Source organism: Zalophus californianus, chromosome 2, assembly GCF_009762305.2.
Source record: "Zalophus californianus isolate mZalCal1 chromosome 2, mZalCal1.pri.v2, whole genome shotgun sequence".
Lineage (NCBI taxonomy): Eukaryota > Metazoa > Chordata > Mammalia > Carnivora > Otariidae > Zalophus > Zalophus californianus.
The window spans coordinates 132,230,105-132,243,140 of NC_045596.1; the positions used below are offsets into that span (position 1 = coordinate 132,230,105).

At 35.5% G+C, this 13,036-nt stretch overlaps 1 protein-coding gene across 3 annotated transcripts in view; it reads left to right on the forward strand.

The window, feature by feature from the left end:
* The window catches only part of GRIA2 (glutamate ionotropic receptor AMPA type subunit 2), a 149,446-nt gene that overhangs the window by 1,458 nt on the left and 134,952 nt on the right, over window positions 1-13,036 (forward strand). The gene's annotated exons all lie outside the window — the stretch shown is intronic.

Sequence of the window (13,036 nt, forward strand, 5' to 3'; positions counted from 1 at the left end):
AAGAGAAGCCCTCCTTGCCCCCTCCCCCTCCCCCCCCGCACCCCTTGCGCGACTGGTGGTACCCTGACCACAGACAACACGTTTATTCCCCCGGGCGCACAGTCGGTCTGCTGGATAGATCCCACCGGCGACTGCTAGAGCCCGGCCGCCTGCCCCGGCGGCTGCACTCCTCTCCTGACCCCGGATTTAAATCCACAGGCCCAGCTCGGGTTCATTGTATGGGCCCCGCGAGTCCTATATTCCCCGCTTCGACGGGACAAGTTGTTAAAATGGTTCTGGAGTTGGGCTCGGGATTGTTACATAACGCCCACCCGAGGGGCGCGGCGAGGCGCCGCGAGGAGCGAGGCTGACGCGGGCCCACCGCACGCCGTGTCGGGGAGGGGCGGAGCGGGAGCGCTGTCAGTTTCTTGGTGCTCGGCGGAGCTTCAGCCTAAGTTGAAGGGGGCCGTTCTGCTGTGGGCGCCGCGGTCAGCTCTCCGGCCGGGTGCGCTTTTTTCTCCGGTAGCGGGGCTCCAGCAAAGGCAGCGAGAGGAGAAGGACCCGAAAGCAGCTGGATCCGGCCGAGTTTGGAAATCAGAAGTCGCTGATCAGCCATTTTAGTCTTTGCAGTTATCCGTATTAGCCCTATCACTCTGCTCAGGGTTCCGGGACAGGCGATGAAGCTCTGTCAAGGCTTCAGACAAAGTAATAGAATCCAAGCCATTAAGTCTCTAAAAGGTTCAGTGGAGAGGCTCGCGGGCTCCTGTCCCGGCGCGCCCACCCCTGCGACGGCCATGCGCAGTGCAGCCGCCGCCACTGTGCCTTCCTGCCCTCTTCTCAGCAGCTGCCACCATTTCCTGCCCACCCGGTTGTGGGATTCTTTTCTGCCTTAATGTTCTCAGTTTTGATTAAATGGTTAACAGTTTCGGGCGGTGGGTCGCAGATGGCTCACCTTCCACTTTGGCTACAGTGTAGAGGAGCTGGAGGAAAATTACCACAGAAAAAGCCCAACTGCTGTGTTCCCACATTAGGCAAAGTGGTTGTCATCTCAATTCCCCACACTGAGCCTTAATCATATATTCGATAGGTTACCCTGATTATGATATCAGGAACATCATCAACTCATTTTGAAACTACCACCGCTCGGATGAAGAAGTGAAACAATTTTCGTTTACTGATAGAACAGGGGCATTATTATGGTCATGTTAGACGTCTAGAATCCAGTTGTTTATAAAGAACCTATTTAAGAAGGTTTCATTGCTATATGTTTTCTTCGAATGTTGATACCAAAGGAGAGAAGAAACTGAAGGGACAGGCGTGCAGGGAGAGATAGATAGATAGATAGATAGATAGATAGATAGATAGATAGATGAGACAAGGTGGATTTGCAGCTTAAAAAAAATTTTCCGTAAAAGAACATTAAGAATATCTTGAAAAATTTCAGTACATGGATACATACAAAGAAGCCGCTGTAGTTTAATTATTGAAGGTTTTTATACTTGACCTATTAACCAACCAGATTTAGGTTATTTACTTGATTTGATATCAAATTTCTATTTTTTCCTGAATTATGAGTTTAACCTACATCTGTACTAAGATCTAACTGTATATAATTGTATACTAGTGTGAAAATGCTTTGAAAAGTAATGAAACTAAGACAAGACTGTGATTAGTGGGAGTATGTAGATTTCTAAAACAATGTGAAAGTAATTGACAGGTACACTGTTGAAAATGGTCAGTGTTGGAGAAGTTCACTCATTGGTGAAAATAACGAGAGTGCCTAACTGAGAAAATAACAGATATGTCCACTGAACAAAATGAATATTCCTTGATTCTAAGAGATGTTGAATGACTGTGCTGGGGCTTTCTAAAGATTAAAGATTATTTTTGGTTTAGGTTAGGTGACTGGTTTAGGTCTTCAGTCTCCATATTTTTGAATAGATTTATTTTTAATATAAATTGTATTGAAATAAGTTATGCAGACAGAAAATGTATATATATCAGCACATATATAACTCCATGAATTTCCACAGAATGAATATATCCATGGCACATGAATTTCATCGAAAACACACACACACAATTTAATTTGTTTGACCATACTTCTGAGAAATGGGGAAAATCAAATCTTTATTTTCTGCAGATTTTTTTGTTTTTCTCAGAAGATGAATCTGAAATAAAAATGCATGCCTCCAGATCCCAAAATTACTCTACCTTGGGTTATTATTCTGAGAAACTAAAACAAATTGTGGTAAGCAACTGAATGCCTTTTCAAGTTTGGCATGTGCCACTCCCATGCAATAAGTAATCTTATTGATTGTTAAAGAGAACTAATGAGGCACTGTTATACAAAAGAGACATATTGGATAGAATTTTCTAGAGTTCACATTGACTCATTGACTGAGCAAATAACATTTGGGACTCAGTTTCTTCATTCCCTTAGGATTTTCACAATCTAGAGCTTGTAAAATGAACTGGAGTGTTTGTATCCTTCTTCATTTCTTTTTGTTTTGCCAAGGGCAGGAGAAAAATGTGAAATTAGTTTAACTCTTTATGTTCATGTAAACTACAACCATGAAGTCAGTAGTCAAGAAATGAATGGAAATCTCTAATCTTAAATTTGTCAAGGTGAGTCTTGATCATTTTAATCCTGCTTAAGGTTTTTCTCCAATGCTTAGCCTTTGCTTGCTTTTGTGGTCAGGGGAGTCCATGATTCTTTACTATATGAAGTGGAAGCAGCAGCATCAAATATGTTGATAGCTAAAACCAAAATGACTTCCTCTCATTTCCTCCAGAAATCTTAGGAATTCTATTTTTTAACTCCATTATTAAAATATGTATCATCAATCAACTTTCATAAAGTAGCTTGTTGTTTCACCTAGCTAAATTGTAAAAATCCCAGAGTTAAATGTATATATTAAGAAAGTGGAGTTTTATAACAACAATAAAATTTCAAGATAGAAGAGAAATTAGTTTACTAATTTAGTTTTATTCCTGAGATAAAGGAACTTATTTGGAAATGTCTAGGTTGACTCTGATGTAAGGATCTAGTGCTGTCCACCAAATGGGTTAAGGTTATGCAAATGAAGTGAAGTCATTATATTGTCAACTGGGTAAAATGTGCAGGGCACCAACTCCCACATCTTTCCCTTTCACAGTCACAGTGGGATAGGGAAAGTACCTGTTTGTTCCCATTTGTTTTCATGGGTACCTGAGGAAATAAAAGACAGATTTCCAATTCTTTCTTTCTCTTTCACTCTCCCCCTCCTCTGTCCTCCTTTCCTTTCCTTCTTCTTTTTCTTCTTAGCTAGAGATAGTACTAAGATTTTTATTTTTTCTTGAAAGCTGTTAAAACATAAACCTTTAATATGAGAAAATACAAACCATAAACCCAGGAGGAAAAAAAAAACAACTAGCATCCGATGTGTTCAACAGTTCAGACTAGTGATGGACCTCAAGAATTCCTCCCTCCCTCCCTCCTTCCTTTCCTCCCTCCTCCATTCCTTCTGTCTACCTTCCTTCCTTTCTTCCTTTCTCCGTCCCTCCCTCCGTACTCTCTTCCTTCTTTCAATATTACTTGAGTGCCTTCTGGTTGTCAGAGAATAAACGAATACTTTTCTCATAGAAATTCATTTTTTTTCTAACCTTGTCCTTCTGTACTCCTCTGAATAGTTTTCAAAGTCTTGTAGACCTTGCGGCCTTCAGTGTGCACTGGCCACCATGGTCTTACCTAAGAACCTTTGAGGATGTGACGATATTCTAATTGTTCTTATACAGAAGCAGTGTATTACAGAAACTCAGATTTTTTGAAAATAATAAATTTGATTTTGTCATATATGTACATACCACATATTGTATATAGTTTAACAAAACAGCAGATTTGAGGAAAATACTATTTTTACATTCTCAAAAAATTTAAGAAATTAGTACTCTGCTCATTACCAAAATTTCTTTAAAACAAAACTGTCTAAAGCAGCTACAAACATGAGTATTGGATCCCATAGGGCTTTAGAATGATTAATATGAGATTTCCTCTTCAAAATCTTTCCTTTCTATTTCTTTTCATGAATGACTTTGACAAATTGCTATTAGTCTATTTTAAAATAACCTAATTTTATATTTCAATTCGATAAAATAAATTATAAAAATATTTAAAGAAATAACAGATAAAAATCCATTTTTTCTCTAAGCCAGCAGATGGGGATGTTGGAGAAAATATTGTTCTTTCATAAAACTGTTACGCACACTAAATACCTTTTGAAACCCTGTAAACACATTTATTTAGAGAAATTTAAAAAATATATAAATGACATTTACTTTGAAAAAGTTCATTTAAAATTCTTTGAAAAACAACTAAAGTGTCTTTTAAAAACAGAGTGCCTTTGATTTTATATAGATTATCTTGAATATCCTTGTAAAATTGATTAATATGATAATAAATAATTAAAAAAGACAGCATGGATTATAAATGCTCTCAGAAGAGAGAGAATTCTAAAATTTTATTTTTTTGGCTTTTCAACATTGATTCTTCAGATATCATTTTTAAGGTGTATTTATCATTGAATTTTTGTTGTGAATTTTTGAAATTGTATATCTGTGTTCACTGAATTAATTCATATTTGCTAAACCTTTATTACATTTTGCATGAATGCAACTGTATGTATGTATATGTGTGAGTATGGATATGTTTATATATAGTTATAGATGGGCTATCATGTCTTGCCATTTTTAATGAGGCAATTACTAAAACCTGGAGTTAGCAACATATGTAAAAATTTTACAAAACTAGAATCAACTTGGATGCTGTTAAGCCAAAATAAGAACTCATGGTATGAAGAAAACCATGAACACGTGTAACAGAACACAATACCTTAAAACCTGGTGGTGTAAATATTGTTATATTAAGTTGGAGGTTACAAAGAAAGAAATAGGTCCTGATATGTAAGAATAATTAATTTGTCATTAGGTTTTTTTGTAGTTAAACTTTCGTACTTCACTTATCACAAGAGAATTTCAAGAAAATGATACATTATACTAAACAGAAATCAAAGAATTGCATCAGTTGAAACATTCTATTTTAGGATAAGAGAAAATAAGTATTTAAATTAAAAAACTACTATATGAAATGATAGAAACTTAAGGAGAATTTATTCCTGTGCTATTCCTTTTTGAGGTCTTGCAGGCTTAACCCGCTGACTCAAGAGGTATGGAGCATTTCCGTTTCACATCAAGCTTTTAACGTGATAAGGTCATTGCACTGTGACATTATGACAACAGAATGCTGATTCATGCTCAGACCTCAGATCCCCTCATAATCTCTTCCAGTAACACTGTACAAACTTTTGAACTTCCCCTAGGGCCCCCCAAATTTTAAGGAAGGCTGAAAAGAACAAATTGTTTCCTAACTATTCCAACATGTGTTGCTGTATAATTGTTTTCAGAGAATATGGTTTTTCCTTCCTCTTCCTCTCTTCCTCCTCTTTGCCCTCCCCTTTTAAAAAAGAGTCAATGGAAATACTTAATCTGCAGAGCAAATACAGGAAATAAAATTAAATTTAAATAGAGATTTTTTTTTTTAAGTGAACAAAGGATACATTACACAGAGCTAAAATCTTGTATTCGATTTAAACATTTTATTGGGATGGTAATGGCCACTGGATAAATTATGTTTCCTTTCCTTTTTATTTTCCACCTGGATTCTACTGAAGTTTCCCTAGATATGATTAAAATATTAACTCTTTTATTATAGCAGTTTTCAGCCAAAATTTCTGAGATTTTTCTCTAGTGATTTGAGTAATTAATCCGAAACCTCTTATATGAGTAGGTCTCTTCAGTACAATAGGGTAATTAGTTGTTGAATTCGAAGTTAAAATTTCAAAATCCCCCCTGATTTAAAACATTTCAAACATCAAAATGTTTTTCAAAGTTGATTTTTCTAATTTGGAAAAAAAAAAAAGATGAGTGTGGTTCTCACAGTGGCGTTGAGTCTGACACCTATTATTTTTCAGTACTATTCAATTTATTTTGTCATTTTTGATCATTTTAATTTATAGAATGAAAACATTTAAAAATTAACTTGGGAAATGAAAATGTGGCCTTCTTAAAGGAGGCAGGATCATGCCATTGTCGTCTTTGTATCCTTCAGAAACCTTAGCCTAGTTCCTAGTGCATTGAGGGACTTAATGATTATTTATCCATTAAACACATTTAATATTATGGCAGATTTTCTTATTGTAGAATTATACATTTTGAAAAGTCAGAATTTTGCTTTTCCTTTCCATTTTGGTTTCAAAAGAAACAGTTTACTTGGCATCTGCCTCATAGCCTATTTAGATAGAGGTGTCATATATTTTTCATTTTCATCTACAAGCTAGATATGTTCAAAGTTATCTTTATTCCTTAAGATACATTGCTATATATTAGAGCAATTTGCTGAAAAGTAGAATACACACTTTAAAGAGGATTTACAAATGCTGTTCAGGTGATGCCAAAGCCATGCTGCTAGTGGTTAGAATTCAAGACTCCATTATATGGGCCCTGAGAGTTATGGGTGTGCTCAGCTTCCATTTTAGTTTTGGACTTTTCTCAAAATGTGACTATACATATTCCTTGAATGGCCACAAAATTGTCAGTCTCCCCCTACCCCCACAATATAATATATCACAGTTTTCTGTGTTAATCTTTTAGTGCAAATTTTTTTAAAACTACCAAATTATAAATTCTTTTTTCTTTTAGTGGATATCTCAGAATGAGTTTATGGACACAGTCTCTTGTTGTGGACCAGTTGCTCTAATATTTGTGCTAATGTGTGCAGTATTTTTATATGCATGCTTTTTTTTTTTTTTTACTTTTAAGATTTATTTTCCGGTAATTTAGCTTTGTCCTGTTTTTATTCTATGGATAATTTGCTTCAGCAAAAACCCCTCAACTTGTTATTATAGACTTTTAGTTTTTGGACATTAATTAACTCATTGAAAAAAAATCATTTAAAATGCTTACTACTGATTTGTAGCTTAAGGTCAAAGACAGTTTTAAAATTGAGAGCCTTGGAATTTGTAAGTGTCTTCAACCGTATAGAACAAATAGATTTGAGAGAATACAGGTTCATTATAGGAAGGAAATTTATAAAGAGATAGTTTCTTAGATCGCTTTAATTTTCATATCTTTTCACATTTCTCTCATAAATGACGCATGCACTCATCATAGTTTTACTATTTAGATTGTTCTTTTAAAGAATTTTAAATCATAGTGTTATGTAGTTTATGGGTTTGTTAATACTTATGTTTTTTCCTCATTATTTCAGTACTTAAAATATGAGCACAAACTGTGTTGAACTAAGTGCCTAAATTTTAGTGTGTCCAAAATGTTTTGAATATGTTATCATATTTTTTCTATGGAATTTATTAACCCTTCATGTATAATTAATTTTAATTGATAAATACTACGATATTCACTTTTTAAAAAAGATTTTATTTATTTTTTTGAGAAAAAAAGCATGAGCAGGGGGAGGGGCAGAGGGACAAGCAGACTCCCCACTGAGTGGGGAACAGGATGCATGGGCTGGATCCCAGGGCCCTGAGATCATGACCTAGATCATGACCTGAGCAGAAGTCAGATGCTTAACCCACTGAGCCACCCAGGTGTCCCTGATACTCACTTGTTTTATGGTCCTCTGATACTTTCACTCCGGTTGAATTTCAGTGAACCTCACAACACGCTCCTTGAATGCAAATATTTTTGGTCTTATATTTATAAATACCCAATTATACTGATAGAAATGATAGAAATATGGTTATATAAACTGAATAAACTGTAGGCTTATTATTAAGATATAGTGAAGTGTTACCTGATTCTTCATCCTTACAAGAGAATCTGGCCTTAGTCGATCATTTCTTTTAAAGATTTTATTTATTTATTTGACAGAAAGAGACACAGCGAGAGAAGGAACACAAGCAGGGGGAGTGGGAGAGGGAGAAGCCGGCTTCCTGCTGAGCAGAGCCCGAGGCGGGGCTCCATCCCAGGACCCTGAGATCATGACCTGAGCTGAAGGCAGACGCTTAATGACTGCGCCACCCAGGTGCCCCATTAGTTGATCATTTCTAACTTGAGCATAAATTTAATTGAAACTCAAGTTACATAATTTGATATAAGAACGATTTTCTCAGCCTGTAAGTCTTTGCAGCTGATATTAAAGCTTTACATTACAATCCTATTCTCTTCCAGATTTAGTTTTCATTTTGCAATTCCCCTAGCCCTGGTGTTTAGTTCATTGCAGTTAAGGATGTCAGCAATTTGATTATGTTTTTTATTTCTTATGCAGGACTAAAAGGATAGAATGAAATAAATATTTTGAAATAAATATCTTCAGGCCAAGGGGAAAAGTATTTCTTTTTCTTTATTGTAAATTGAAATTGCCAGAGTGGGAAGAGGGCCATGGGAAAGCAGGGTAAACTCCAAAAGGCAGTGTAATGTGGTGCACTAGGTAGGGCAGTAGGAATTGGGAAGTGGAAATCCTTTTGTTTAAGCTTCTCTATGGCTTGGAGTCCCCCAGTTTGCAAGTCTATGGTCAGTCTTCATCTACACTGGCATTGAACTACTACAAAATGGTGAATTCTTACATCAATATTACTTTTGACAAATAGAAACTATTAACTACTTCCACAGGGAGACAAGAAGGAAAGGAGACATTATGCATCCTTTTATGCAAAACACCAATTTTAGGCACTTTATCATTCTGAGCTGGTAAAAAAATTTGTCCTTGGTAATTACGAGGTAAAATTCTGTCTGAAAAAATTTTGGAAAGCATTGTAGATAAAAATATGTAATGTGGCACATCTCACTAGACTTTGAATTTAGGAGGGGCATGCACTGAATCATAGTAAACTTGACCTCCTGCTTGGGGTACCTGAGACATTGTAGCAACTGAACAACTGCTTGATAAATGCTGATAGGGCTCATCAGTAGAACACAGAAAAGTTTGTCTTTTAGTGTGTTATCCTGTGATAATATATTCCATTTCTTTAACATCTAAATAATACTTTAACAATCCCAGATATATTTAAAATATATTAGCATCTTAGAAGAATATTCAACAATTTTTTAAATTAATTTATTTATTTGAGAGAGAGAGTGAGCAAGCGAGAGCACTAGCAGGGGGAGGGGCAGAGGGAGAAGCAGGCTTCCCGCTGAGCAGGGAGCCCGATGCGGGGCTCGATCCCAGGACCCTGGGACCATGACCTGAGCCAAAGGCAAACGTTTAACCGACTGAGCCACCCAGGCACCCGAATATTCAACAAAATTAATGATAATTCACAACCAATATATAATTTTGTCATTACAGTGAATTATTTAAAAATTCTTAAAGGCCATTTTGGCACTGAAATGCTGAACACAATGGGTAGTTTCAATCCAAAGAATAAGGATTATAAGGTATAGGATGATCGGTTTGGTCAATATATTTGAAAATATTGTCATATATATTTTAGTGATACTAACTTGGAACATTTTTAACTTACTCCTCACGGGCTTCATGTAAGCTATTTATTGTGGATTACAGATATTTAGAGGGACTGTTTTCAATGATCCAGCTACCACAGAAGTACCCCTACAACTCTAGAGTTGGGGGGAGGGGCTGCCTTTAAAAAAATCTCTCATAGCAAGCCTTTAGCAAAGAAAGTTCTGGAAATGATGATTCTAGGGATGGTAGGAAAGGTGTGTGCTTTGCTCGTTTTTCTTGAAAGATACCTTTCAACTTATGTCATGATTTTTTCTTTATTCATGTCTTGTCTTGTGAGGAATTGAAAAGTTTTAATCTTGTTTTTAGTTTCCATAGGAAATGGAGATTTGAGCTTTATAATTCCCAAGCACTTTCACAATTTATAGCTTCACTTGTTTTTACAAATTTCTGGTATTATTACTGATTTACATATGCAGAGGAAATTTTAGGAAGAGAGGCAACAATTCACAGGGAATATCAAGGAATGATATAGTTTTAGTTCTTTGATGGGAAGGACTATAAATCCTCATCTTTATACTAAGAACACAGACACGTCAAGGGTTGTCATCTTAACGATAAACACACGCAGTTTGCAGCCCTGATAACATGTGAGACAGAATAGCATTGGCTAGGAGTCTGAACTTGGAACCAGATTCTAGTCCTATTGTTAGATGAGTGACATTAGACAAATTTAATCTAGGTGAGTCTCAGTTTCCACCTTTGTAAAGGGAATCAATCATACATTAGAGAACTGTTTTGAAGATACACAGTAGACATAAAACACTGTGTAATGTGGCTCATCTAAGTGCATGAAAATTAGTGAACTTTTATTATTCCTGTGTTAGGATCTTTAGGTACTTTTGATGCGTATTGATGTAAGAGGTGGGAGAAAAAGAAAAATGCATTTCTGGTTTCTTGTTGGAATCTTTTTCTACTGTTTGTGTAGCAAAGCATGGCATATGTGTTTCATGGCAAAGAAGAGACTAGCAAAATAAATCACAAAAACCAATTAAAATTATGTTTGGTGCACTAAAGTATGAAAAGACTGAGGTACCAAAACTCGGGTGATACCACAGCTTTCCCTTTGTAGCATATCACTTACATTTAGGATGTCAGCAATTTGGAACTCTTTTATCCCTGGTAGATCTTTCAAGCACATAATTAAGATATCATTTGATATCTTTTTTGAACTGTACACATTATAGATTCCTAATGTTTTATTTCACTTGATTAATTAAATTATATTTATTTAAATGAGAAGCTGTCAAGAGACCAGAGGCTTTGAAATCAGGCAAATACGGGTTTGAATATGATCAGTAGCTTTATGATACAAAGCATGTTTTTTTCTCTTTGTAGGATGAGGCTGTTTCCTCCTTATACCTGATATTATTGGAGGTTTAAATGAGAAAATAAATGGCCTTGATTAGTTTGTCATAAATGGTCCAAATATTCCCTTCCTCTCTGTATCCTAGCCCTTTACTGGGAACTAAACAGCATGCTCACAGCAACGGAAGAGATTTAAACTCTTGCCTTCAGAGAGCTTATGTATTTGATAGCTTTGTATTTATGTGTAACTTACATCTTTTCAAAACATTTCCACATCCATTTGGTCTTTACTATAGGTAGCTCTGTAAAGTTTATAGGATAAATGGTATTATTATATGGATTTCCAGATGAGGAAACAGAAATTAAGTGAATTGTTCTAAGCTACTGCAGGTTTATGGAGGAGCTCTTGCCTGCTGCTTCCTGGGCCAGAGCCTTTCCCCAGTCCTAGGTGGTAGTGAAGCTAGTGTATTAAGATGAGCAGATGTGATTTTTTTTTTTAAAGATTTTATTTATTTATTTGACAGAGAGAGACCCAGTGAGAGAAGGAACACAAGCAGGGGGAGTGGGAGAGGGAGAAGCAGCCTTCCCGCGGAGCAGGGAGCCAGACCTGGGACTCGATTCCAGGACCCTGAGATCATGACCTGACCAAAATCAAGGGTCACACACTTAACCAACTGGGCTACCAAAGTGTCCCTTGGTTCCATCCTTTTAGAATGCATGAAAGAGAAAGTAGCTAAGGAGAACTAATTTACCTCTCTGTGTAATTTTCAAATTAATAAGCTTCTTTAATATGGCCATTCCAACTAATATTAGAGACTAGGATTTTATTCTATTATCATTTTTTAGGAAACTGGTGAATATGCACACCTTACAATAATTTTAGGGTATTCTTGATCCACAAACCTGCCCCCTAAAATTCAAAAGATAAACAGAACAAACTGAAAATCATGAATAAGTTAACAAAAATGTAGATTCTGGTTAGCTTTAATTGTGAATATCTGATTTTATTCAGTTACCACTTTTACCATCAATATATTTGAGCAAGTAGAAATGATGGTAGATATTTCCCATGAATAGCGTGACGTTAAACACAAGATATGTTCGTTGTGATTTCTTCCTTGTGGATCAATTATCTGCAACTTGCTGCTGGTTGGTTGGCCCATTGTCATCTTCCTTATAAGTTTCTTCCTCAGCATGAATAAGGGAGGCTCTCCTTCTTTTGGAGAATGGATAGAAACTTTTTGAGGGGATGTAACCGACAGTAAGTAAAAATAAGGAAATCCCATGAATGAACTAAAATTTTTCTTTGTTTATAAACTATTCATTACCTCATTTTGACTTGCATTAATCTGATGCTGCCTCATATTGCAGTAATCAGCATATGAAATCTTTAGTGTAGTCAGAACTTGGGTCAAAAGTGTTCTTTTAAAAGAAATCCATATATTTACAAGGTAAAGTTATACTGATAACTTTTGATTTGGACTGGAGGTAGAATGCATTGGATAAAAGTCAAATGCTTGTCTTCAAAATACTCATGTCTACCTTGTTAGTTTGTGTCAAAACTTACAGGATTTTCTTCTTTCTTTACCTCTTTTCTCAAACTTTTAGTAGATATCTGCTCAAAGCCAATCCCTTGATGATATCTGAGATGACAAAGAAAGATAAGGTTTCTGTATTGGAAATTATTCAGTGGGTCCAAAATCTTTTTTATGGCAAACGTAGTAGTTAATCTAGGTTAGCTAAGTGATTTTCTTATTATGTTAGTGTATGTAGGGTAGTCATGGTTTCTAGACTGTTTATAAATATTATTAAGTACCTTGGAACTAGATATGAATCAAAATATCTTAATAGAAATGGTAATTCCAAAAATTGTGAAGAAAACATAAAATGGTCTTGATGGAAGCTGAAAAATAATGATCTTAAATAGTGATTTAGAATATATTGTTGAAAAATAGGTAGCCAAATGAGGAACTAGTGATATTAATTATAATGTGAATGGAAGATCTGTCAAAAAGAATTGTAATTTTTAAATCAGATTTGTTTACATATTATTTTGCATGATTTTGTTTTTTTCCTTCTCTGCCAAAAGCTTTTAAGTTGTTTGAACTGGTGTACACTATGGAAATTTTTGGGTGGTCTTTATATAAATTAATTAGATGTAGGCATATTATATAATTACCATAAATGCTATTTTAGCTTGTTACTGAAGAAATAAATTATAATTTTTACAATAAT